Source organism: Anser brachyrhynchus, assembly GCF_964034855.1.
Source record: "Anser brachyrhynchus genome assembly, chromosome: 6".
NCBI lineage: Eukaryota > Metazoa > Chordata > Aves > Anseriformes > Anatidae > Anser > Anser brachyrhynchus.
Genome location: NC_137700.1, coordinates 44323365 through 44346753, shown reverse-complemented (window position 1 = coordinate 44346753; position 23389 = coordinate 44323365). Strand labels below are relative to the sequence as shown.

The following is a 23389-nucleotide window of genomic DNA, read 5'->3' as shown; positions in this document are numbered from 1 at the left end:
TCTGCTATCCTGTAATTGCAGAGCAGGAGTAACACATTTCAAACCACCTTCAGCAAAACCCACAAGTCCAAACTTCCCCTGTGGATTCCTGGCTCTCTTATTCAATGATTCATTGCTGCTTTGTCAGAAAAAGTATTTTATTTAGCATTCCCTAAAAGTCCCACGGTTCATGAAATTCAAAGGCAGAAGAGGACGTCTACCAGGAGTGTTCAAAGCCAGCTGGCAAGTTGAATGCTGCAAGCCGGGAGACCTCGACCTCGCTGTGAATTACTTTGCTGACGTGGGAGCCAGTCGTGCACAGCCCCGGCACCTGCACTGCCCGCGGGTCTGCTGTTGTGTGGCAGCCCCACAGCCAGGCCCAGCACCCCCGTGCTGGGAACCCCAAAATTGCACAGCAGGAGTTACCAAATTAGATGCTAAAAGAAAATAAATTTGGGAAAATTTACCATACAGCCCACCCGGTCTGCCCCTGCCATGGGCAGGACCCCTGCCCCAGCCCAGGCTGCCCAAAGCCCCCCAGCCTGGCCTTGGGCACTGCCAGGGATGGGGCACCCACAGCTCCTCGGGGCAGCCTGGGCAGGGCCTCGCAGCCTTATCATGAAAAAATGCATTCCTTATATCCATTCTAGATCTACTCTCTTTCAGTCTAAAGCCATTGCCCCTTGTCCTGTCGCTATGTGGCCTTGTTATTTTGTGTTGTTTATTATTTGAGGACAAGGCAAGAAAACCTAAATGTTTGGGGATTCTTTAATTTTGAAGTTGTCTCCTGCATTCCAAAATTTTTGTTCAGTTCATCCCAAGCAGCGTTTAGCCTGCTAAGATGATAGCTGATGATGCAGGGAGGTGGGTGTCTCACTACTGGGACTTCCTTAGAGCTGTCCCTAGCGAATTTCTGCACACACAGGCCCAGGACACATCAATGGATCCAGAATGGGCTAAATAATTTCTTATCCATTCATATCCATTCTGTATCTGTGCACTGCATCCGTGCTAATGACTCAGCCTCAAAATCTCTCCCACCGTAAGTAATATTGGGAAATCTATTTGTAATATCGTTCTTTTGGGAAAGGTCTCAGATGAGCTTTTACCAGTACTGATACGATTTTCCCCGGAGTACGACTGAAGTGTCCCGTTCTTGTGCTTCCCTTAAGCTTTTCCCGAGCAGCAGAGGAAGCTCCGTGCAGCCCAGCTGCGGTGTGGAGCCTACAACAGGAACCCGACACCCATGGGTGCTGAGGGGCAGCGTGGAAATGGTCGCACTTTGCTCCCCCAGCACATGGTCCTCTACACCGAGCACTGCAAAAACTGACACCCCAACCTGATAACACGTTCTGGTCTGCTGAAGCCAGGAGGCACTGAGCTGGCTGGGAAGCAGAAAGCTGCGATACGAGGGGCAGCAGTTGGCTTGGCCCAAACAAAGGTGGAGGATGACGGGGAGGTCTGTGTGCGCATGGTGAGCGTAGGGCTCACCTTGGGCTTGTTGTCTCTGCCCCCTGTTTTAAGACAATTCTGAGTCAAGAAACCAGGATTCACTGTCCAGGCTAGTTATCTCTTTTGCTGTGCAGATATTACTCATTCCTTCTGAAAGTTTTGTGAATTTTTCAGTAATTTCTATTTATTATATGTTTTTTATTTTTTTTCATAACAAAATATAATAAGCAGTATAACGTAGCTCCCCTGGGCGATTCAAGGGGAGGTCACCTTCCCTGCTGCCCACTACACGTGCCTGCATGAGAGTGCAGTAATCATTTTTGTGGGGAGGAGATTGAGGAGCTCGCTCTTTGCAGACTGCAGACCACAAAGAATGTTTTCCTTCCTTTTTCACACAAGGGGGTAGAGATGTGTTTGCACAGTAGCACAGAGCAGGAATTTTCCTAGCTGTAGTGTGGATCGCAAGTGACTTTTAAAATAGCTCATATTTGTCCTGTGTTCTTAGCCTGTGACATTTTAGGAAAAAAAAAAAAAAGTAAATTTTAGAAGAAAAAAAGTAAACTGGCCCAGGTTTCTGTGGTTGTGCTGAGCTACCCTGTTGTGTTTTGAGGCTGAACTGAAGTTTATAAACACTAGTTGGTGATCTTTGGATGAAAAATGCCATATACGTTGAGTTCCTTATTATTAACAGCAGTGATTTAGACCTGGGATGGCAAGTGTGTCCTGGGATGGCAGGTGGAGCCAACAGGCTGTTATCCACAATGACCGCATTTCATCTCTGCTTGGGGTTGCCGTGCATGCTTGCCATTTGGATCCTAAGTGTGAAATGTAACTTGAACTTTTAGGATTTATTAATGTCAAGTCAAAGAAAAAAGATAGTGGTTTAGGAGTCGTTGGAAAGCCCTGCTCTGAACGGAGAGGACAGTGTCTGAACAACAGATTACCGGTCCAGACATCAGTCACTCACAGTCAGGCTGGTTAGCTACAGACACCTTTGATCTGAAATAGGATTTCCAGGCTAGGTCTAGTGCTGCTGGTGACCCTAGGCCAGAAGACACCAGTGCAGAAGGCCAGTACCTCTTCTCAGTCCCCCATCAGCCCACGATGAGGCCCCAGGTCTGCAGTGACATCCTCCAGCTGGGCAGAGATCTCTGGGCAGATTCCTCCACTACCTTCATTGCTTCCCCACCAAAGTCTTCTCGTGATGAATGAGCCCCGCAGCAAATCCTGTGTACGAGCGATTCCTTCGCTGCCCCCAGTTGAGCAGAGGTTTGCTTTTGGGAAGCTCATTTCCCTCCCTCAGAAATGCCCATTTTGCTCTGCTGTGCTCGGTGAGGGTGCAGCAGACATCACGTATCTCACGCTACCAGCGATCGTAATGGATCTTAGCTCTTTTGGGAGCTGAATTGGCACTTTGCAATATCTATTTTTAATGTTGACCAGAAATAAACAACTCCATTATACAATTCCATTTGTGGTAAGAAATGAATGATTTGATGTAGAGTAAATTGAGTCTAAGATGCCTGTTTGGCATTACACCTTGGGGTTGTACGGGGGGAGACTTTCCCTTGCAGTGCTTGCATTGACAGAAGTCCTCATGGGCAAATTAAATATTTGCAGAAGAGAAGCTAGAATTAAGCAAAACAGCCAAGGCAAGTTGAACTTGCAGCTTTCATTGTTTATAAGTTTGTTTTGGTTGGTTTTGTTTTGCATTCAGGAAAGAGAATCTTCTCCAATGAATCAGTATGAGAAGTTTGATGTCCATGAAAAAACTTGAATATAGAGCACTCCAGGATACTTATTAGTAATAAGTTTAGATGATTCTCCTAGTTTCTACAGCATATATATGTAAATAATTGCTAGAGCTGCACTCTAATTCTAAACTCGACTACTTATAAATGAAAACACGCCCTGCACGTTGCACATGTGTACTTTTACAAAAAAATATTTCAAGGGCTGGAAAATCAAGTCCATGAAGTCTGGGAGACACATTCTTGGCTTAACATCTTTGTGCGTTTGTTTTGCTTTAATCTTTAATCACACAGTGACAGATACGCTGTTGGTGTTGCTCGTCCATCCCAGCCCTCCCCTTACACACACTACCCACCCTCTCCTCTGCAGGCAGAATTATTAATTTCTTCATGGGATTTTCAGTACTGCTGCTCCTGCTCATGCTAGCATGCTTTGGAAAGTTAATTAATTTTCTTCCTGACACTCCTGTGAGATGAGTGGGCATTATTCCTGATTTGTAAATAGAAAATTAATGTACAGAAAGATTAAGGTGAAAAGTATCTATTAATTTTTGCCAAATCTGACATGCCTCTTAGCTGTTTTTTCAGAGAACCTGGCACTATTAATTACTTTCCTATTTAATCATAGAAATTGTAAAAAAAAAAAAAAAAAAAAAAAATACTGGAAAGGATATCAAGTCATGTAGTAAATCCCGTTGCCCCAAGTAGGATAAATTCTAGGATATCCAGGTAGGATAAATGCCTAACCTTTAATGATAGAGATTTTATGACTTTCCTAGTTGATCTATTCAAGTGCTTAACTATCTCTTTTACCTTGAAAGATTCGTGTAATGTATGACTTCCATGCTCCTTGCTTCAATTTAAATCCATTACATTTTGCTCCTTCCCCAGGTAGTAGGAAATAGAGCTTGCTTCCATCTTTGTGTCAGCTCTTTGCATATTTGTAGACTGCTATGATACCCTCTTAATTCTTTTCTCTGGGTAAAGCAGCCAGCTTCTCATCTTTCCCAACAGGCAAGACTTTCTCTGGCCCCAACTGCTTCTGGGGCTTCACATGGATGCTCTCGGGCACGACATCCTCCTGCCCCACGATGTGCCCCACACACCTCACCCCTTCGAGCCCTGCAGCAAATCCTGTGTACGAGCGATTCCTTCGCTGCCCCCAGATGAGCAGAGGTTTGCTTTTGGGAAGCTCATTTTCCTCTCTCAGTTTTCTTTCAGGGATATCAGTGTTGATAAATAAAGTAGCTGCCCTTTTCCTGCCATTTGTGTAGTTTTGTTCATGGCCACAGGACTTAACCTTGTTCTTGTGCCATGTGCTTTAGTTCTGTAAGAGCTTTGTTAATCTCTTCTGAATCTGGACAGCTGCGAAGACTGAAGGCATATGGTTTTGGAAGGAGGTTAGAATGAATAGCTAGCAAGAGGCTACTGCAGGACTTCAAAATCCTGCATGAGCCACGGTGCACCAATGCATAGCTCATTGAAGGAGGTCTGCATTTAAAACTCCATTAGCAGAACGAGGAGACTTCTTGCTTCCTAAATTGAATGGTACCGGAAGAAATGTTGCAAAACGTGGGGTGGCAAGTGGCTGCTGGTGCCTGCGTGGAGGCTTGGCTGCCAGATTATGCTTTGTTCAGGTTCTCTTCAGAAGACTAACGGATTTATCTGAGACAATAAAATGTACTACTGTTATTGTAAGAAAGGAAAAAAAAAAGATTTGCATATTAAATTAAACTGAGCCACGCACTTTATCTCAGCCTTTGTTCAGGGGAAGGGAAAAGCAGATTAATAGTCAAATGTTTGCTGCCTCTTTTTTGCTAACATAAAGACATAAATACTATTTCAATTCTTTAAGTATATATATATTTGCACTGCCTGTGAAGCTGTGATAAGTGCACCCCTGAACTGACTGAAAGGCTTTTTCTTGTACTACATTGTTTATTATGAGATATACCTGAAAGAGTCAGGGGCAACAAGAGACTGCTGGTGAACGCTAATCATTAACAAAACAATAGTTTAGTGGCTCTATTTTCTATATATACCTTGCTGCTAATCACATTGGCATTGTGTAATGTTTAGCACAAAACATAAATCATCTACTCATAAGATGAGTGGACATTCTTGGTCTGGTGATGTTTGTAGGAACGCATCCACAAACAGTAAAGCAACAATCCTTTACCAGCGTTCTTCTCATTGGTAATTAGATTTTTTAACAATGACAATTGTGCCAGTAGCTATTTGGAGAAATGCATTTTCTTAAAGGCACTCATGTTTTGTATGCAACTGTATGTGACTATGTAGTAGACAAAGATCTGGAGCTACAGTTCTTTTACTTGGTCTAATTCAGAAGCAGGCAATCGTAAATTGATGTCAATGGTAGCAATTAGCATTAGGAAGTAGACTTTAATAATGTCACTCCAGAAAGCACATGTTCAGATCTGATTTACCATTTATATGCAGATTCACTGATGTAAATGAATGAAAGAGATGAAGAAACCTTCCTCTCTTCTTTTATATCATCTTGAACTCTTCAATGATCTAAATGCAAATACATATAAACAGAGAATAACAAGTTCCTAATCTTTGCTTTATGATACCGCATCAGGATGGTTCGTTTAAGAGTTTTGGTTTTAATATGTTAGCAGTTTAGAAACAAACATCTAAACACACAGTTTTGTTGTTGTTGTTGTTTGTTTTTCTTTTCAGCTTTATTACTACCTGGGGTAAATTAAAATGTCTATATCATCTTTCCCAATAAGGCAGTAGATACTGCAAGCACTTATGGAGACGCATATTCACTGAGGCCCCATGAGTTCAATAAAGGCATCTGTGCCAGGTAGAGTTGATGCTGATAGAGATGGGTTTTCAAAGCTGTGGTATTGAAGGTGTTTCAAAGGAGTTCTCCAAAGCAGAGACCCACTTGTGGCATTAGATATACTTTTTGAAAGAGCAAGGAATCAGATGTTGGAGTTACTGTTCACCATCATCACCCTGGGGAATAATCAAACAATCAGACATTGAGTTGGTTTTCTCTGAAACTGACTCCAACAGTTCCTGAGAAACCACTGAACATGTCATGTCCGATTTAAAACTGATATTTCTGTGCTGTTGTTGTTGATGTTTTTTAAATTTGAGTTTGCATTTGATGAATTTTCACACTGTTTAGATAAGATGCCCTGCATATTATTCCCTGATGAGTTTGATTTCTCTTCTTTGGTGCCTTTTAATGTGTTAAAATTGAAAAGATGGAATACTGGGCTCTACTTCCACATCAGGTAACATGCAAATTGAATTCATGCATCCTACAGAAATGACTCGTGACAAATTTTCTACTCCTGAGGGGACAAAATCTAGTGGTAAATTAAGAGTAAGCAGAAAAACTTTTTCCCAGCTTCGGTCACTTTTTTTTTTTTTCAGCTTTCAGTGCTATTTGCTTTTTGCTCTTTCCATGGTTAATAGTGACGTGTAGCTCATTGCACCAGAGTCCTATTTGCATAAAATAATGCCAAAACAACAATGCCAAGGTTACACTGAGAATCAAAAGACAAAGTTAAAATAATCAAGAAGATGCTCATAGCTCAAAGACATCTATAATAATGTCCAAGATACAAAAACAATGAGAGATCAATCTGGTTAGTGAGAGCACCTTTGGGACCACATGAGTCAACAGGGACTTTCTCACAAACAGACTGTATTGAAACGGTTAGGATAAATTAATCTAGTTGTCAATATAGCAAAACAATTGCAAAATGGAAACTGGCCAAAAGTTGCTCCAGGATTTCTGTGAAATCCAATTAGGCATAGAAAAAAATGTCATTCATGCACAATTAAGCCAAGAATACAGTTATAGGTGGAATACATGTTGATTAAAAAAAAAATCAAATGATTTTTGTACAAATGTAGTTAAGCTCATCAAAAAAAAAAAACCAAACAGTGCTGAGAACAACACAGGAGCGTTTCCCCCATGGCTCGAGGTGCTCTTGGTGCCGCAGGAGATGCCAAAGGGCTGAGCCCATTCTGCCGGCCACCCCTCGCGTCCCTCGGGCCAGCAGCAGGGCGAGCACCTGGCGTCCCCACAGCGCCACGGCCACGGCATGCGTGGGGTACAGCGCCCTGCTGCACGCCCTGCTGCATGCCCTGCTGCACACCCTGCTGCACCCCTGCTGCACGCCCTGCTGCACGCCCTGCTGCACTCCTTGCTGCACGCCCTGCTGCATGCCCTGCTGCACGCCCTGCTGCATGCCCTGCTGCACGCCCTGCTGCACTCCTTGCTGCACGCCCTGCTGCACGCCCTGCTGCACGCCCTGCTGCATGCCCTGCTGCACGCCCTGCTGCATGCCCTGCTGCACGCCCTGCTGCACTCCTTGCTGCACGCCCTGCTGCACGCCCTGCTGCACGCCCTGCTGCACTCCTTGCTGCATGCCCTGCTGCATGCCCTGCTGCACGCCCTGCTGCATGCCCTGCTGCACGCCCTGCTGCACTCCTTGCTGCATGCCCTGCTGCACGCCCTGCTGCACGCCCTGCTGCATGCCCTGCTGCACCCCCTGCTGCATGCCCTGCTGCACGCCCTGCTGCATGCCCTGCTGCGGCCCTGTTCTCCCCGCTGGCTGTCCGCGAGCCTGTGCTCACAACGAACAGAGCTGACAGCATGAACAAGTATTACAAGACGGCAACAACTCTTTTTTAATACATTTTTAATGCTGTAAAAGGGGTGGTATGAAACCAGGAAAAGATTTTACAATTGAGTTTTAGTGTCTGTCATTACAGCAATGGGAAGTTACAACTTTTCTCCTATGGGTTACGAATGTTTTGCCATTGCTTACAACTGAACTTTTATTGTCTTCATAATATTGTCAAAAACATGACATCGGAAGGTGAGATTTTTACTTCCATGGCAAAGATTAAATTTTGTGTGTGAGAATACATTTAAAAAACATTAATGTTAGCTCTGGACAGAGAAAGAGCTGAGCCATTTCTACTGAAATTTTCCGAGGCAGCATGGGGTCCAAATGCTGGCTTTGGGCTACTCTGTACGTCTGAACTGATGGACCCATTCGGAATGGCTGTGCTGAGACAGATACTCAGTGCTGTCCTGCATTTTGCAGCTATTTAACGTGCTGGAAAAGCAATTAGAAAAATATCTCTATATGTGGGTAACTGCAATATGTATAGCTATTTTACTGTACTGCACCTGAGCGAAGAATTTACCCGAGTAGAAAACAGACAGACATGAAGCAAAGAGTGCTGCTTTACAACTTCCAATTTAGAAAAAAAAATGGTAGTTTAAAATACTTGTTTATTCATTGCATACATAGAGCTACATATTTTTTCCATAAATTTATCTTTTTCACATTTCATTATTCTCAGAAACATAAATATAAGGAAGCAAAGGAAGATTAAAAGCGGAAGCATCCAGAACTGCTGCTGAAACACATCTCGCGGTGCAGCGAACGACACAACAACCCTTTTAAGGTTCATTGTATATGTTCTTATGCGTAGCGGTGTGATTGGCCTTCGCTTGCCGGCTTGACTCATTCGTGACAGCCTCACATACTTCATTTTCTTTGGTTACGATTTAACAAAAGCATTTTGAATAAAAACTACAGCAGCCAACGACGCAGCCAGCCATCCTGAGGCTAAACTTCCTGTCAGAAATAGCAAAGCAGAAAGGAATGACAAGAGTTAGCTCAGTAGGATTTATACGGAGACGAGAAATCGAGGTGTCCGACTGCCGTGGCTGTGCAGGGAGACATCCCCAGGGCTGCAGGCTGAGGTTCTGGAGCCATGCACGGCCTCATCCTGCTGCCGCTGGAGGTGCCTTCCACGGGCATCTGGACACTGGTGGCTCCTCCTGGGACCCGCGGCAGCCGGCGTGGGCAGCGCAGGGCAGTGCCTGCAGCGGCCGCTGGCTCGGGCAGCCCGGCGCTGTGCGGCGTGGTGCTCGGGGGCAGCTCTGCCCCTTGGGCAGCGAGGGCCCGTCTGGATCCTTTCAAAGCTACAGCGAAAATCCCACTGATGTAGCCGAGAAGATCTGATGCCTTCCCAGAAATTGATGCTGTGATAAGAAGCGTTTCTGTCACAGCGAGTTAGGAAAAAACAAATTCTGAGCATTTCAGTAAGCTATTAGCTGCTCAGTAACAGGTGGAAATGAAATTTAAATCCCTGCGAAAGACAATTGCGTAGTTAAAAATACATTTAGTCATGCTAATGGCACTTTGCAGATTTTCTTTCATTATCCTTTTTAAGGAAACAGGCAAAATGTATGTATGCTGTCTGAGTTTGCCTCCTACCATCTCCAGCTAGAGATAGTTTGCAGCAGTTGAATGACATTTATTTGCTGCAGAAATATTATTTGCCTCTCATGCTCTTGAAGAAATAGATTTTCCATGTGTTTGATACATTAAAAAGTGTACTGAACATTAAAGTAAAAATAACAGACATCCTTCCATGGGCGTGATGAATACAGCCTGGTGAGATTAACTTCAAGAGCTAAATGCCTTGCACTGAATTAAGGTAATGAAAGTTTATGCCTGTCAAGATAAGATGGCTATACTTCTTATTTATCGCAGATCCCTATGAAGAAATTGTCCCTGAATTCCTTAAAAGCTTTTAAATCTTATCAATACAGGACACTGAAAAAAAATCATCTATCCACCAATATATATTTGTTTTCAATGTGAGTCCTGTGCTTGCCATTTCTGATTTGAGATGTTATCCAGTCATTTTCTTTCTTTCTTGATTTTTGTGCTTTACATGAAATAAGCGTATTTTTTTCTGCTCTTGATGAAAAAGTATTACCTGCCTAATTCTTTTCCAAACAACTACACACATTGATTTTTTTTTTCTCACAGACTGTTCTGAGGAAGAAATGTTAACTTTGCAGAGATTGTATGCAAAAGGAAAAAGCTGACTGTAAACATTAGAGAGAAAGAGCAAATAAATTCCTGGTTTAAGACAAAGACTCCTGACCTCTCTCTGAGCAGAGGAGCTGATGGCAATAACCAGTAACTGATAAACAGCTCAGCTTATGAAGGTATCTGCATGTTTTGTTTCTGACTCTGTGCTCTGTAGCTCGTGTAGGACAGGTTGGAGCTGTAGCAGGTATTACAACCGGGTGCAGCGTGGCAGCGGGATGGGAAGCACCGGAGAATCAGTCGCTCTGCACAAACCCGTGCCAGCCAGCAGAGCACCTCGCCCCGCTCCCTCTCACGGGGCTTGCTCACAAAAGCACCCACAGCGGCAGGAGAGACCTCCAGGCTCCTCCAGAAGGAAGACGGGCTGGTGAGGAGCGTGCCATTAATAGCCACAATGGATTTATTGCTCCACTCTGGTGGAGGCATTCACCTGGTTGAGAGATGTAATTTTTATTTTTATTTGCCTTCACAGAGATGGAAACGTTACTGGCTTTTATCACTAGTGGAAACGAGGCACATTTCATTAAGTTCAGCAGTATTTTTGCGCTATGCATAGCACTCGTGTGCTGATTTTTTAAACACACGTGGAATTATGGTAATGCAGTTGTTATTGCCACTGAAGACAAAATCAGGTTCTTGGAAAACTTAGAAAGGCATGAGTCAAATCGAACTGCAAAGTCTGCCCTGTGGAGACCAATCCCTGCATAGGAAGCACTGTGCGAGCACTGGAAATCTCCTGCAAAAGACTCTACAGAGACCGCGGGTCCCTGGAGGTGAGGTTTTGTCTCGCGGGGCGCTGAAGTCAGAGGCACTCATCCCGTAAGGTCGGGGAGGTCCGCATCAGGCTGAGGGGTCCCGCTCGGTTCAGCCGGACCTGCGGGGCTCCTCCTGTGCAGCCCCCGGGATGTGGTGGGGTGACGTGGGGAAAGCGACGGGTGCAACACGGCATGCTCGGCTCGAGCTCGTGTTCGACACCTGCTGAGCAGCCAGGGGAGCCTCTGCCAGTTCCCATGATGAGTTTTGTCTGGGAACACGTCCCGGGAGAAGGTGTGCTTGCCTTCAGTGGGGAGATGTGCCTCATCTGCGGAAGGTAAAACTACGAGTTTGCACAGAAGCAGGCAGTTTGAACACACAGCTTAGGCTCATCCTTTGTGTTTCAACAAGGCAATTCAGCCAAGCTGTCAGGAACAGTGAGCGAACACAGATCCTTACTGCGCAGCACTGACAGCGCTGCTTAGAGCAGTCCTACGAGCCAGCCTCTGCCCGACACCAACCCCTGCCCGCGTGGATCAGCGGTACTTGCCCTGTCCTGCACGCTCAGCATTTCGCCCATCCCATCATCAGCTGCGAACAGTTGTACAGGCTCCCTCCCTGCTGCAGCTGCCTGAGATTCGTGCTCAGGATGACCGTACTTGCACTCGCCCACCACGTTGTGCATCCTTCCTGCAGTACGCCCGTCACAACCGCGGACGTTCGCAGATTGCTCTTGACAACTGCTCTCCTGCTCCCCTTCTCTTTCTTCTAGGGAAAGGCTTGGAAGCTCATGAGCTGAGCATGGCAAGCTTAATTACAGCCTGTGGTCTGACAAAGTCTCTCCGTCCCTCAGGTCCCAGATGAAACAATTCTCCCCAAACTAAAACCACTTGAAAGTATTGTCTTTGTTCTCTTGTTCAGAAACACTGTAAAGGCCCAAAGTCCCCTTAGCTACAGAAGGTGAAGCCGTGTTTGGCTTATTTTTCTTTTCCAACAGCACGGTCTCGTGTTCGTGAGAGTTGCCTCCTCCTGCTCGCCCGTGACCCGACCGTCTCTCTGGGGCCTCTCATCGCCTGTGCCGTGAGCTGCTCGGGGACGCAGAGCGAGGAGGAGCTGGGCAGCGCACAGCAGCAGGACAGCCGGCCGTGCTGAGGGAGCCCCCTCCTCGGCACCGTGCGTCCCGCTGCCTCCCACCGCCGTGCCTGGTAATTTGGGAGCGGGAGGTGTTCCCTCCTCCGGGCTCGTTACCTGAGAAATGAACGCAGGGGGTCAAGAAACTCAAGGAGATGCGTTAGAGATCAAGATCCCAAAACAGACAGGAAAGGAGGCGTGAGGTAGTACCCTCTCCTTAAGGAAAAAGTCTTTCCTTAAGGAAAAGGAAATGTGCACAGCACAGCATGGCACGGAGCGGCACGGCATGGCACAGGCCAGGTGTGCCCTGCTTCTGCTGTGTGGTGGTTGTAGGAAGTGGTTTGAGTCTGCTGCTGGCTTTACTGCAAGATTGTGTTTCTCCTTCGGGTCACCCTGCCATCATTTTTTTGCAGTTTCGCTTCTCACCTGTCCTTTGGCTGGAAAAGTTGCTCAGAGCCGGGAGGCTCGCGCAGCAGGGCAGTATGTGCAGGAGAGCTGAGCCCGCTGGGCGCTGCACGCTGCTCCTGCCCATCGCTGCTGAGACCGGGAAGAAGAAAAGAATGCCACCTCCTACCGGCTCGTTTCCTCCCCCCTGCTTGGTGTCTGAAGCAGCTTCACTTCTGTTTGTCTCAATTGGTGTGTAGAACACACACTTCCACGTATAACTTGAAGAATGCATGTTTGAATAGCTTGCTGGCGTGTCCAAATGAATTTTCTACTGCAAACACAATAGTACATTTACAAATTAACTGGAAATTTCTGAAAATATTTCCCTAAAAATATGAACGCAGCATAATGTATCTACAGGGGTACGATGAAGGTTATATTTTCCCTTCCAATAGTGAAGATGTAATTGGGAATTTAGTGGCTGTAGTATTCTACCTGCAAGAAAAACAATTTATTTATTTATTTATTTATTTATTTATTGCACGAGTAGAAGATGGTCCTATAGCATGAGAGGACATGAGGACCAAGTGTATTTTTAGAATGTGTTCTGTAAGCGCAAAACCTGAAATTCTGGGTATTTAGAATACATTGAATTTGAGAAGTACTTGTAATCTTGGAGCCGAAAACCATCTTACCCAAAGTTAGTGCATTTAGTACATCTTTTCTTAGTGGACCAGGTGTATTCTTATGAGTTTGAACTAAGGCAAGATTCGGAGTTGCCCAGACGGGCTCAGATTCCCAGAGGGGCACGCACGCTGCCTCCTCGCTGCTGAGCGCCCGCCTGGTGCGTGCGTCCCGCTGGGGTGCGGGGCTGGGGCACGGCTGGGACGGGGCTGGTGGCTCTGCGGCAGGGGTGGCAGCGTCACACGGAAGGTTGAGTCCAGCCCCTGCGCTGGAGCAAGGGAGGTTGGGGCTGGAGTGGCAGAAAAGGCGTGCGAGATGGAGCAGCCAGCGGAGGCTTAATTGCTGCCAAGGGCGCGGGCTGAGGGGAGGCGCGGGCAGCCCCAGGTGCCCCCGAGCAGGTCACAGCAGCGCTATTTCAGACACGCTCCTTGGCTTGTGATGTGGAACAGTCCAGTAATTTCTACTGTATCAATTAATTGTGAGAGACATTTTCACCTGTTTTGTTACCCTGTGGGTCAATCCGATCACAAAAGGAAAAATATGCCTGGACCACGAGACAATTTGGATAGACCCTGCTGTCTGTGATTTATTGTTTTAATTAAAAGCTTTTTAAGCTTTAATTAAAAAGGTACATGAGCACTCAGTATTCAAGAAAAATGCTTTTGTGTTTAGGTCAATTGAATAACGTAAAATATAATGAGATACATATTTCTAGTCTGGAGCTTCACATGAAAAAAAGCAATATACATAATTAAAAAGTAAATTCAAACTGATAGAAGAGAACTGTTGTCAGACAAAATAAAAGGTATGCCTTAAATTAACACCAGCAGAGAGGGTTTGTTTTTTTCTTTCCTCACTGTAGCATCCCTTAAAAGTCCCGTGGTACAAATTGAGTCAACTTCATGGACGTGTATCAAAGCTAGTGTGCTAAACTGAGGAGCAGGTTATTATTTCTAATCCTAATGATGCTTAACACAGACCAGATAGTAAAAGCTGGGATTTGACAAGCTGTAGCACAGAAACCGGGAAGCTTTCTGTGTTGCAAACCACCCGAGGTTGCTCCCACTGCGAGATGCTGCGGGCAGCCCTGGTGCTGCTGCCACGGAACATCGCTGGCTCATGGGGAGCGAAGTTACCCCATGCCACCAGTTTGTGGTGGGTCCCGCTCCCAGCGCCTGCCTCTCCCCGTGCACTGAAGCACTCGGTGCTTGGGGAAGCTGGCACGGTGCTGCTGTTAAACCACGGGTGGCGTTGGGAGCGCTGCTACCTGCACAGCGTGAATGAAGGCGCGTGCAGCCTGGGCTCTGGGCTTTGGGAGCTGCCTGGAGGCTGTAATGAGCGCTGAATGCAAAGGGTGGGTGTAATGACATGACACCTCGTCACTCACGGGACACAGAAATCTGATTCAGCTCTACGTGCAACTCATACTTCAGGCATCTGAAGAGTGAGGTGGGTTTACTTGGGCCTGCATTGCTGCTGAAGACTGCAGGAGGAATAAAAACAAGCATCTGCATATTCTTTTACAAATGTTCAGATATGACGTGATGCTGTCTTTCTGCCCAGCCTTCTCCTGAAACACCCGCTTGTTGCAGCGCTGGAGCCTTCAGGAGGGGTACCTGGGTGTGGGCAGTGCCAGCGAGTGCCGTGGCTGCCTTCTCTGTACAAAGCCCGCACCAGTCACAACAAGATTTAAAAAAGCCCTCCTTTTTGGATCATTTTGAATTTTCTTCACTTCCGTTGTATTCCAGTATTCTTGTCGAGGCTCTTGGGCTGGCTGGGGAGGTGCCACGGCGAGGAGAGGAGCGAACGCACCCTCAGCAGAACTTTGAAGGCTGCCGTTATTGAATTGCTTCAAAACGCCCCCAAGGTCTGTAGGAAGGAGCATTTCTTCATGGAGAAGCGTTGTGCAGCCTAAATAACAATGGTGGAGCTTTTCTCTCGCGAATGCCGTGCTGGAAGCGGAGCTGTGCCCGCAGCAGTGGGGGTCCCGCGGTGCCCACTGCCACAGCCCCACGCACGTCGGCCGCCCGGTCACAGCTCTTGCTTTTCGGGTGGCAGATCAAACACCAAGACACCAAGCGTGAAAACGTAGAAACCGGCGAACAGCTGGATAATGGCTTTGTTGCTGAAATCACATTTGTGATAAGGAAGAGATGATAAACACCAACTGCTTGCTTCCTTAATAGAAACATAATGTTTTTATAACTGAGCCCGAAGAAAGCAAAATAAGATGATATTTTCCTTTCACTTAAAAAAATCATCAGCATTTGCAGTAGGCTTCATATGGTTGAGGAATTTGGGGAGTTCACTCATTAAGCCAGAAGGAGCCATAAAATTTGCATCAAACTCTAATTCTTGCCTTGTTTATCCACATTCTTGAATAGCCGTCACCAAAGAGCAACTTTGCCATCAGTGAAGATGTAGATGCAGCAATTCCAAATAATGTTTCAAACTGCTTTTAACTTTATTGAAAAAAATAAACCTTATGAAACTTTATGAACAAAATATTTTGATGCCTTTTAGAAAACTCTGAAGATTTATGGAAAAAAATCATATTTACATTGTGAAGCTTTGAATATATAATATGATTTTATTCTATCCTTTTAACTTTCTAAAGTTGCAAATAAACTATCGGTAGATTTTTCTGTATAAGCAGCGTTAGCAGTTCAAGGTTCCTATGGCTACAGAGATTTTGCAGTTAGTTTGCACAATTTGGAGGATAGTGGAAATTTTGAATGAAAATTATTTCTAAGCTATCTCAATTTGTTATTATCTTCTATTAAAACATTTTGTCATTAGTGCATATTATGTGTCAACACTGTAAAGAGTAAATAAAAGCAGTAAATAAAATTTGCAAAGATTTGTTTTAACAGATTTTGACTTGTAAATCTCATTCTCACTGTTTGAATCAGCTCATGAATGCCTCCTGTACTGCAGGTAGGACACAGAGATTTCATCCCAGTGCAAGTTTTCTGCAAAACTCTCCTCAGGCCAAGGTCACTGCAAGGGGAATGCATTAGACAGTAGGACTAAAATGTGTTGAAGCAGCTCTGTTTTTGTGCTATGAATGGCAGAAATGTATAGGATACGGCAGTGCAGCTTTTCATTTACACATTTAATTTAAGGGGCAAAATCTTTTCATGGTGTTTTTCCATGCTTTTCTTTAGCGAGAACATCCCTGCTTTGGTAGCTGAGCTCTGCCTTCGCAATTTCTTTCACAGACTTCTGCAGCGAAGTAACTCGAGAGCCAGTGCCTGCAGCAGCTTGTTGGCTGCAGCTGGGCAGCACCAAGCAGCTGAGGAAGGGCCAGCTGGAGTAGCTGCAGAATTAAGGCCGTCATTTAAAAGAAGGTGGGGCAGAGGCTCCCTCTTTTTACCTCTGCGCAAGGAGCAGGGGCTGTGCAGTGATGCTGTTTTTTGGTGGGAGCCTTAATCCTGCTCAGGCTGTAAGCTGTGGTGGCACTTGTGGAGTCAGTCGGTGCTCTAAGCAAGGGTGGCCTCTTCAGAAGCATGCAGAGTGGCAAAGGACCATGAGAGGTATGGTGTGCTGGTGAAGGCAACTGGGGCAGCATTAATGGGGAGTACGTGAGTGCATGGGAAGAGGCGATGGCTAGAGCATTCTGCCCTGGTGGGTTGTTGTGGTACCTGTGCCCCCTCACTGTGCGCACGGTTGATATCCTAGCGGTTAAGGCCATTTGCCCACAGCTATTTTACTGCAGCCTGGCCAGGCCACATCAGCTAATTGCATGTATGGGTTTTGGGATGTTACATCTTCCCTTTTGAACAGCTGGAGAGTGCTCTGCCAAAGCCTGCTCATGTGTGCCTCTGGCCACCGTGGCACGCAGCCTGGCCACCAAGGTCTCTGCTGGTTGGCTGCATTTCTTCCTCTTGTTAGATTTTTCCCGTTGCTTACACTGTGTTGTTGGACCTTCTTTTCTCCCTGAATTCTACCATTTTCTTCTTGACTATCTGCCCAAATTAAATTTAGACGACAACCAAGTTACCAGCTCCTTATTTTAGTGTTAATTGGCATTTGACCAGATACTCCAAAGTTATGTTGCATAATAAGGGATGAATTCATGATTTAGAACATTCATTTTTAATTCTAAAATCAAAACAATTGTTGTTTATACTAATGTGACTTCAGACAAGTGAATTGGGGTTCTGGAAGGACCCTGGTGGGGAAAGCTTTGGAGTCCATCCTCTCCCAGCACTTCATAGTTTTTTTTATAACTTATTCTAGCTATTGTACATATTTTTTCTTCACCAAGTTATTCAAACACAAGGGTATTGGCTGTTCATAGTATTTACATAACCATTTATTAGCTTCAGACTCTTTGTATCATCACCTATCCCTTGCACTCTTCTTGAAAATGTTGTGGCAAACTGTGCTCCCGGTGGGCAGAAATATCTTTCCTTCCCTCCCAAGCACCAAGTAGGTCACTGTAACCTTTCTAGCTAAGAGCATTGTACTTATTATGCAGTTCACTTTTGTCGGGTAAACTTCTTAGGTCCATGTTTTTCTTGCTCACATTTCTGTAAATTTAAAATGACTCAATAGGCTCAACAATCCATTTCTGTTTAATGGAAAGTCAACTCAATTTTCCTCTTTCTACGAAGTGGTTGGGTCTCCAAGGCACACAGCAAAGACCATGTAATGATCTTGTATATCTGAGGCTTGATTTCTCTGAGTTCTTTTGTAGCACTACGGATCCCTATAAAAAATACTGCACACTAATACTGCATAAAAACAGTAGGTACTTCTATCCTGCTTTACTTTTAACTAGCTGACATTAGAAACTAGTATTTCTAGAGTTTTTATATTAAATTTTGTGTTGGTGGCTGTCATGAAAGCGTTGTCCAAAATCATGTCATTTGCCTGCAAGCAGGTTTTGTGGTTTTTACATTAATGAACCCCTATTCTTGCCATTATTACCAAGCTCATATCCATCTTTTGTACCTGATTTTCTACTCTTCCCTGGTCAGGCTGTTCTTATTTGCCCCAGTCTGAGCTAATTTTGTCACTTTTCCATAAGTACTGAAGAATATTGCACTGTACACATACTTCTCTCTCCCCTAAGCTCATATGGGAGAGAAATCTCTCCCTGTCCTGTTTCTTTGATGCAAGCATGCAGTTTTACCAGCAGTGAACTACCCTTTCTGGCACTTAGGTGATCTCATGAAATGGCCTCTATTTTATGAAAATCTGTAAAAATGTATCCATAAAAAAATATATCTTGATATTGTGATATTTCCAACAACTGATGACTGGATAATGATGTTCAATCACTTACTGGTCTGCAGTCTGCACATTCATCCTATTTGATCTGTGTGAGAAAATTTGTAAGAGTACCGTAGGTAGGGCTATGGGATTTTTTTGTGGAAGTGGGAGTAAGTGGCATCTCAGAAGTATTTACATCTTGTTTTTTCTCTCTCTAGTCAAAATTCGACACAACAAAACCTAAATATAGATGCCAAAGCATTTTGAGAACAACTGGAAATACAATACATGGTGAGGTAGAAAAGATGGAGCATAAAGAAAAATATGAATGTGAATGTATTTTCAGTAATTGATAGTTTACATGAGAAATTACCTGATAATATAATGCATTTACTCCCAGAAGGTCTTTGTTTTCTTGAATCCTAACCCCCAGAGTACTTTCAAATTCCTCATGTAGACTTCAGTTGCAGGAATTAAATACCTCTTATCTCTTTGGGCACTGGAACAGGATCACCAGGGCTGTGGTCACAGCACCAGGCCTGCTGGAGTTCTAGAAGTGTTTGGACAATGCTCTCAGACACGTGGTCTGATTTTTTGGGTGGTCCTTTGGGGACCCAGGAGTTGGACTTGATTCTTGTGGGCCCCTTCCAACTCAGGATGTTCTACGATTCTCCCATTGTAACCCTCAGCTTTGTCTCGTGCCCTTCTCTGTATATTGTTTTTAGGTGTTCTGTCTAGCCTGCAGGAAACCATGGCATGAATGTTTTGCAGGATGCATGCACAAAACTATACCTAAAACCAATAGCAGTTCTTCAGCACACAAACATCTTTTGCTGTTTGTGGAAAAATTGTGTACAAATGGCCATACTTCCAGTTTAGAAAGGCTTCTCCCCCCCCACCATTTTGAATTTAAAGTAATCACTTAACATAAAACAAGCAATTAAAAAATTATTTTCCTAACTTATCCTTCATCTTTAGATTTTTTTCATGACCCATGTTGGCAGAGCTGAGACTAACCTGGTCTGAGTTCAGCTTTGATCCCACTTTGAACAGGAGGTTGGACTATAGATCTCCTAAGGTTTCCCAGCCTGAACCATCAGTCTGATAGGTATAAAATTTTTGTCAAAAAAATCAGTTGGCCATAACATATTAAGCCAGTTAAATTAAATTTTAATCTACATACTGACTACTGAGCTAGAAAGCTATCAGAGGAAACAAAGCTTTAGCAAATGCTTTGAGCATGAAATGCTTCAATTAAATCACTTGGGCAAACTCTCAACAGATTGAGGACAGACCTATTGGCAGCCCAGATGGGTGCAGCCCAGATGGGTTCAGCCCAGGATCTGCCTTCAGAAGTCTCTGAACTTCTGCCTACACAGGGAAGTTCTGAGGCACCACTAGGATGAGCAGTGCGGTGCAATGGTGCGTGTTTGGGGTTGAGCAGAGTCCACAGCTCCTTTGTACTTCCACCTGGATATTTTTTATATAATGCACCCCACATGTGTTACCTGAGATTTCTTGCCTTGCCCTAATTGTGGGATTGTCCTTGTTCTCTGGTAATAGCCCTGTAAAACAAACTCACCCTATGGAACAAATACCTAAGATGAGATGATTGGTAGCTAAAGCTGGTTAGCAGAGACTGCTTTCAGGAATGAAGTGCTCTTTATCAGCTGAGTCAAAACAAAGCTATGTACCACTGATTCAGTATCTCTGGAAGGGGTCTCTCCAGCTATGCTCCTTTGACCTGAGATCCTATTTTGCTTTCAGTTTACACAGCAGAAGCAACAGGAAGCATGAGCTGGCCTGGAAAGTAGCAGTAATGCTAAAGAAAAGAGAGGGTAAGCCTGCAAAAATCAAAACAGGTCTCACATTTAGCAGAGCCCTAAATATGTGGTGATGAGGACAATATGGAGCTTAATGGAGCAAAGAGCTGACACTTTGTATTGAAGGTTTATTGAAGGTTCAAGCTATGCCTGCTAAGAAAGAACAATCGACTTAAAACAAGTGTGAAGCAAACAGTAAGAAATAAAGACAAAAATAAGGACATGAATTTTAAAGCACCACTGACACTAGAATGTGCTGAGCTAGGTGGTCTGTAATTAGTATAAATAGTATGAATGAAAGCTGGTTATAGTAAATATATATATATAAATATATGCATATTTGGTTAATTCTAATCCTCCATCACGGGAACAGTGGTAAAGCAGTTGGTGAGATGTAATTTCATGGGGTTTGACTTTGGGGCATTGCATACAAAGCTTTGAGAGGCAACCCATTACCATCCTTTAAAAATCTTGAGTAAAGGCCATTAGTTACATGTGAGAGGCTTGTATGAGCTTGAGCTCAGTTTGGAGCAATGGGCCTATTATGGAACGTATCATGGACCACCTCATGAATAGAGAGGCTTGATATAAATTCAGAGCTTAAAGACTGAAACTTTGCACATGTCCTACGAAATGGCAGTGTCCAATTCTACAATACTTTTGTGTTTCTTTGAAAATGGAAGCAAAGTTGGAACAAACAGCAGCAGCTAAAATTAACACAAGTTTCAACTCCTTCGCCTGTGGCTGCTGGTTCCTGTTTCTAAGGAAACAGACAATAAGCTGGTGTAAAAAGACATCTGAAATACTGTATTTGAAGTCTAATACTACTGGGCTGTGCTCTGTAGGGTTTATGGTAGACTTTTCTCTGCTTTGTGACAAACTTTCCAATTCAGATAACTGGAATTTCCTTTGTAGTGCTGAAATTGTGTATTAAACAAATTTTGCCACATTTTAATTGTCTTTCAAGCATATCTTGAGGACTGCTTCTGGTCTGGTTTATTGTTGCCTTATCATAAGCTTTTGTCAGAAATCAATCAGCTGGGGAGCAGGAGAGCTCACAGACCTTGTTTTAGCACACCACCCCTCCCTAAGCATCAACTTCCCACCTTCTCCAAGCCATGGTGCCAGCCTGAAGCTCAGATGGATGGTGGATGCTCATCGACGCTGGCTGGCTTGGTCTTATCTAGCTTGAGTCTCTGTCCGGGGAGGATTAGGATGTCTTGCTCTCCTTCCAAGCAGCTCACTGTTCTTGTCCACTTGCTAAAAGGTTGACAGAGACTTTTGGCCATGTATTTTAGCCTGGGCCATCAGGAAAATTCAATTACTTGGGCAACCACTATCTTCCAGGGCAGGATACCAAGTGTTTTGTCATGTGGGAGCTTTTGCTGGAGGAGAGTGGAATTCGTCATCTCCACACAGATGGTTTAATTTGCATTCAAGTTTCAAAAGACTGCAGGGCCAATACAAGCAGATTTCAGAGCAGAATTTCAAGTGGGATTTCAAGCAGGTTGCAGAGCACAGGATGCGACGGAGAAATGAAATGGGGGAAGAGGAGAGGAGAGCTTCATCCAGTATGGACTACATATGGTTAGAGAAGAGGCAGTATAGCTGGAGCTGTTTCCACTCTTATTTCTTCTGCCTCCGCCTCCCTTTAACTTCACCCTTGTTAACAAATTTAATGATCGTAGGTTGAGGGATAATTTTGCATAGATACTTGTTAAGAAAAATGTAAAAGCAATTTAGATGTTTCTTTAGTGCTTCCATTTCAAATCATTCCCTTCTGTCCCATGTCAGTGCTGCATATCAGTGCTGGTTTTATTCAGGCTTTAATCTATCATTGTTTCTCTGTAACTGTAAAAATGTCTTTCATTTCCCCCTTTCCCTGTTCCTTGCTGTTTTTCATCCACGCTGTTCTCTTCCTCTGAACTTTTATCTGTGTTCTCCCTTCTCTCTGTGCTCCCGTCTCCCACACTTCTGGTATTTATTCATTGTGCTGCCGTCTCTGCTCTCACACATCTTCCTGCCTCCCTCCAAAAATGACACATTTATGAATCAACATAAAACTTGTTCCAGCTACTCTTCCAAAAAACACTGCTATGCACATGGTGCCTGCTCTCCAGCCACTCTCCCAGGTACCAAGCCTCCTGCTGATGGTGGCTGATACTTATTTATTCATATGGATTGTCTAGGCAATAGCTGTGTGTCTTGTTCCTCAGATTCTGCTGTAAAATGCAAAGGTACAATTATCAGGTACACACTCTTCCTATTACTAGTCATTTGTTTCCTACTTGTTGGCAGCTTGTTCCTGAGGCACCATCATTTTGCATTTTTCTTTTAAAAACAGACAGCTTGGATTCTCTAGAACTGCATTTAAGACATAACATTGCAGTCTTATTACTCTTACCTCTTAATCCTAGTGTTCCCTCCACTTCTGCGTCTTATGCTAATTCCTCTGTTTTGTTTAAGCTCTTCAGGGCAAAATTCAGGTTTTATTCTACATATACTCAGATGGCTCTAGACCTCATAAAGACTTTGGGTATTAAAATGATCTCAAGAGCAAGGCTTTAGGGGGTAGGGCCCAGTCACCATACTGTATGTTACATCCTCTAATCTGCATTGAGCAGCCCCTTTCCCACGATCAAAATCTCTGCTGCTTCCACCTATGCTCACAGCTGAAAACGGAGCACAGGCAAACTCCATTCTACCCTAGTGCTGTGCATGAGCTATGCCTTCATTCCATGGAAGGTGTCTGTCTCAAAGTAAGAATGCACCTCTTCATGTCACTTCATCTAGAACATCAAAGTGGAGTAGCAAGAAAATCAGCTTTATCCTTGATTTTCTTTGGAGTTCTTGAGGGCTAACGCTGAACTTTTACTATATTTTAATGTTGGAGGGGTTTTTAATGTGGTTGTTTTGCATGAATATACTTCAAAGGAACAGCACAGAAAATATTCTGAACTATGACTAAGAACCAGTGATCAGCAGAATAATCTCCATCTGTTTTGCAAAATCAGTTCTTATGCAGTTGGCCAATAGAAGTATTTCCAAATGAAATGGAAGCATCAAACAAACACATCTGTGATTTAGAACCTCTCAGTAGCTGGTTCATATGTGCAACAAATAATGATCAGAAAGGACATCTGTTACTGCTTTCAACAGGCAACAAGCCTAGATTTGCAAGCACCTTGTTTTGACATTAACTGGTGTATGAGGAGACTAATTTTTCCATGAAAAGGTTATTAAAGTACCTAGAGATGGTGTAATAACTTGGAATAGCCACAAAGGTAAAACTAAT

At 44.2% G+C, this 23389-nt stretch overlaps 1 long non-coding RNA gene across 1 annotated transcript in view; it reads left to right on the top strand.

Moving 5' to 3' along the window:
• The window catches only part of LOC308197173, a 104003-nt gene that overhangs the window by 58230 nt on the left and 22384 nt on the right, over positions 1–23389 (top strand). Inside the window, exons 3-4 of the long non-coding RNA XR_013952654.1 lie at positions 10254–10463; positions 10569–16587. This is a non-coding gene — a long non-coding RNA (uncharacterized lncRNA). The remainder of the gene's footprint in view (positions 1–10253; positions 10464–10568; positions 16588–23389) is intronic.